A 5,000-nucleotide genomic window follows, 5' to 3' on the forward strand; every position below is an offset into this window, starting at 1 on the left:
GCTGAAACGTCAAGACTGGGCCAAGAAATATCTCAAACTGATTTTTCCAAGGTTTTATGGACTGATGAAATGAGAGTGAGTCTTGATGGGCCAGATGGATGGGCCCGTGGCTGGATTGGTAAAGGGCAGAGAGCTCCAGTCCGACTCAGACGCCAGCAAGGTGGAGGTGGAGTACTGGTTTGGGCTGGTATCATCAAAGATGAGCTTGTGGGGCCTTTTCGGGTTGAGGATGGAGTCAAGCTCAACTCCCAGTCCTACTGCCAGTTTCTGGAAGACACCTTCTTCAAGCAGTAGTACAGGAAGAAGGCTGCATCCTTCAAGAAAAACATGATTTTCATGCAGGACAATGCTCCATCACACGCGTCCAAGTACTCCACAGCGTGGCTGGCAAGAAAGGGTATAAAAGAAGAAAATCTAATGACATGGCCTCCTTGTTCACCTGATCTGAACCCCATTGAGAACCTGTGGTCCATCATCAAATGTGAGATTTACAAGGAGGGAAAACAGTACACCTCTCTGAACAGTGTCTGGGAGGCTGTGGTTGCTGCTGCACGCAATGTTGATGGTGAACAGATCAAAACACTGACAGAATCCATGGATGGCAGGCTTTTGAGTGTCCTTGCAAAGAAAGGTGGCTATATTGGTCACTGATTTGTTTTTGTTTTGTTTTTGAATGTCAGAAATGTATATTTGTGAATGTTGAGATGTTATATTGGTTTCACTGGTAAAAATAAATAATTGAAATGGGTATATATTTGTTTTTTGTTAAGTTGCCTAATAATTATGCACAGTAATAGTCACCTGCACACACAGATATCCCCCTAAAATAAAAACAAACTAAAAACTACTTCCAAAACTATTCAGCTTTGATATAAATGAGTTTTTTGGGTTCATTGAGAACATGGTTGTTGTTCAATAATAAAATTAATCCTCAAAAATACAACTTGCCTAATAATTCTGCACTCCCTGTATATATATATACAGTATATATACATATATATATATTTATATATATATATATATATATATATATACAGGGCTTAAAATTTCAGGTCCTAAGCTACTAGCCAGGCCAAAAATGTTACTCGCCACTTCTGACCCCGCCCACTGCATACCCAGGCCACGCCCACTAACCCGCCCATTGCATACTTACGTCACGCCCACTAATTCAACCCTTCTTTTCATATGTTTAGACAGTGCAGTAACTTTATTTTTATTGTATTTGATAACAACAAATAATTACATACATAGGATAAATCAACAATGAAAAAAAAATAACAGCAACGGCAACTTTGGTTTCTGGGGAAGACAACAGCTGGATGAATAAAGGCAGCTATTAAATTAAGAATTCAAAAAAGAAGTTTATCTGCTCACAATTAAACTTACAAAACTTAGCATGAAGAATCAACAAGATTTAACACAAAACCTAGAGATTTTCACTTTGAGCTGGTATGGCAGCATGAAGAAGAAACTAGATTTTACAGCAGTTATTGGCTATTGTGTACTAGATGCAAGCCCTGTGTAGCGACCTCTATCAGAATTGAAATACCACTTATCAATGGCTCTGCTTGGATTAAAATCATTAATTGATGGACCATTGACAGCAATCATTAATAGGTCATCCAGAGTCTCTATAGTCATTGAAGTTCGGTACACAGTCTTTATGCGGTTCTGGAAACTGAAGCCACGTTCACATGAAGCAGTTGTAGGTGGTAATACAGCACAGAAGTTTATCAGGGGAAGTAGTGTAGGAAACCTCTCTTTTTGCTGGTTAATTTTTTTCAAAGTTTCTTTAAAAGATAGACCACTTTGAACAGAAAGCTTCATGTCAGCCCACTCAGCTTCTAATAGGTCCATCTTGTCATCAAAGTCATTATAGAGGTGCTTCCCAACTATGTGCAACTCCTTCACTCCATATTTGAGGATCTGTGCCTTGTCTGGCCAGGATAAGCTGTCAAATATAGTTAAAGACTGAACTACATCTGAGGAAACTGAAGAAAGTCTTTTAAATAAATATGTTTCTGCTTTTACCAACACAGAAAGGCGTATGTCCTGAAATTCTTTTTCACCACGTTCTAGGTTTGTCAGTTGCACCTCATGTAGTTTTCCTTCAGCTGTAAGTTTAGTTAATAGTTCAAGCTCACACTTTCCCCTTTCTTCTCTCAAACTTTGAATAATGTCAATTGAATGTTCTATCTTTAATTTTATGTGGCAGATCATGAGTTCTTTCTTCTGAAGGCCCTCGCACAGAGGTTTAAGTTTCCCATAAAAATCAAGCAAGAAATGTAGTAGTTTCACAAACTTCAGTTGCTTTAGGTCTTTCAATATACCCTTTACTCTTGCAGCATCTAGTGATCTTTCAGCTGAAATACGCTCAAAATGTGTAACCACAGTTTTCCAATTCTGCTGTAAAGCATGTAAAGCATCAACTTTGCTACATAACCAGCGAACTGTGTGAACATCTTTAAGCTTAAGAATCTCTTCGCTCAAATCTTTTGCAGTTTCTTGCAGCTGGTGTAGGCGTTTGGCGGAGCCATGGTAATATTTAAAAACTATCCGGACAACTTCGTCAAATGATTTTAAATAAGGCACTTCTTTGCAGACATCCAAAATAGCAAGCTGCAGTCGATGAGCAACACAGTGAATACTAATGATCTTTGGGCAGATATCTTTCATCTGAATGGCCAACCCAGACTTATGGCCCACCATGCTTGCAGCACCATCTGTTCCTAAGCCAGCAATCCAGGATGTACCTCTGTACTCTAAATGCATTGCATCCAGAAATGCAGTCAGTCCTTTGAAATAATCTAAAGCTGCAGCACTTTCAAGTGCAATTGTGCCCAAACAATCTTCTTTTATTTCTCCTTCAAAAACATACCTAACATAAATATTTGCATGCTCTGTGGAGGTGCGGTCTGTAGACCCATCAATCATAATGCCTATGAATGTGGATTTTTTAACATTAGCCAAAAGATCTTCCCTGATTATTTTGGCAATGAAATGAATAAATTGTCTACATTGCACATCACTTCCATACTTGTGGAGAATGGGAATTTCAAGCTTTGCTGCCAAGGATAGTAAATCAGGGAAATCTTTAAATGGCTTTTCAAATTTGGCTACATAATAAGCAATGTTAAAACTATGTGTCATGTGTTTGAACATAGTTGAATCCATTTTCTTCACACACAGTACCATAGGACTTTGTTCAGGTGCAGTTTTAGCCTTACTTTTCGCAACATTATCTCTGTGCCTTTGACTTTTTTCATGCCATACCAAAGTTTCCCTTTTAAAAGGAGGCATAAAACCATCTTTCCATTTTGGATCACAACTTTGTGGGAATTGACTACAGTCTGTGCAATGTATCATATTTGTGCCCGTTGAATAGCCAAGCCAAGAAAATTGTTGATGCCAATGTGGATTGAAATAGCGTTTCTTTTGATTTGTACGCGCTTCACTATCACTTAGTCTTTTAGCTGCTTGTTTAGGCAAGTTAGTTTGTGAACTTGAAGAAGCAGCTGTCACGTTGGAAACAGCACTTGAGCTCTGCATTTCTTCATCTTCTTTGCGTTGTTCTGACTGCGACTCCTCACCAGTGGCCCGAGCTTGCACCTTGCCAAAAAAACTTAATTTACTCTGCTTCATATTTGGTTTGGTTTGCAAGAAAAAGCTTTAATTTGAGAAGGCCAGTCAATGATGTTCACTAGGTTGAGTATGTCTGTGATAAAGAAGAAAATCAATAAACTTTTTGTTGGTAAAATTCAAAACAGGACCACAAACGTAAAAGTTGACATATAAGGTGAAACACATTTGTGGGTTCTTTTTTTTCCCAAAGACGGTCTATGTAGACAGCAACTTCCAAGAGAAATATCCAAATGGCATTTTCTTTGTTACTGCATGTCCAGTCCACATTTGTTGCAGAAAACCACCTGGGAGTTGCTTCTTTCAGTCCAATTGTGTTTTTTTCACAGAGGAGAACTTTCCTGAAGTAAATCAGCCTGATTCCTCCTATCAAGGTCAGTCCAGCCCCAAAATACCAGGCAATTCTCCTCTGTACAAGGGGAAAGGCAACCCCAGATGCTTGTTTTGCCCAGATGCGCTTAGGAGAAGAAAACAGACCCGCTCAGTAGAGCCAGGAGGGGCATTCTGTTTTCGCTGCAAAATATCTATATAACCCTTTGCTTTAGAAACATGGTGGTAAGCTAATGTTATATAATTCCGCACTATGCAGAATTATATAAAATTATTTTCTAGGTTTACTGCCCCTTTAAAGGGACATTAAACCCCCCCAAAAAATCTTTCATTATTCAGATAGAGAATACAATTTTAAAAAAGTTTCCAATTTACTTCTATTATCAAATTTGTTTTGTTCTTATGTTATTCTTTGTTGAACTGAAGCTAATGTTATATAATTCTGCACCACAGGAGACAAAATTACATTTTTATAAATCCACTGCTACATGCTTACAGTTCCCCAGGCCATAAAGGATTTAGCTACAAATACCCTGGAAGGTAACCGTTTCCCCAAATAAGTATGTTCTAAGCCAACAAACAATGCCCTTGAAACAACTTGCTGCACTTTTCATGTTAGTTCAGGTCCTCAGCTCTCAGAGACCAGCAATCTATCTTATATAGGAGCAAATCCCTGGAGGAAGTAATGTCTCACAATAGGAAATATAACAATTCTAAAAATCTTCAATCCCATTCAGAGCACAACTGAAAGTATCTCAGCAACTGATAAGGAAGCCCACGTGCTCTTCTATTCTTTCACTAGGATACTGATGAAATCCCATTGCAATTACCTTTTCCAAGTGCCAAATATATGGCATGTCAATTTTGTCACATAAAGTGGAATATCAGACATGTTTCTGAAAACGCAAAGTAGCACTTGCTTAATTGTTAACCTCTTCATTGCCACTGATTAAAATACAGAAATGGCAATGAAGAGGTGTTACTAAAACACATAAACAGGCTTTTCTTTAGAAGATAATTTACAGGAAGGT

The 5,000-nt window shown here is 38.3% G+C and overlaps 1 protein-coding gene across 1 annotated transcript in view; it reads left to right on the forward strand.

Moving 5' to 3' along the window:
- The window catches only part of VIPR1 (vasoactive intestinal peptide receptor 1), a 576,370-nt gene that overhangs the window by 126,840 nt on the left and 444,530 nt on the right, over positions 1-5,000 (forward strand). The window lies entirely within an intron of this gene.

Source organism: Bombina bombina, chromosome 5 (genome assembly GCF_027579735.1).
Source record: "Bombina bombina isolate aBomBom1 chromosome 5, aBomBom1.pri, whole genome shotgun sequence".
In the NCBI taxonomy this organism is placed as follows: Eukaryota; Metazoa; Chordata; class Amphibia; order Anura; family Bombinatoridae; genus Bombina; species Bombina bombina.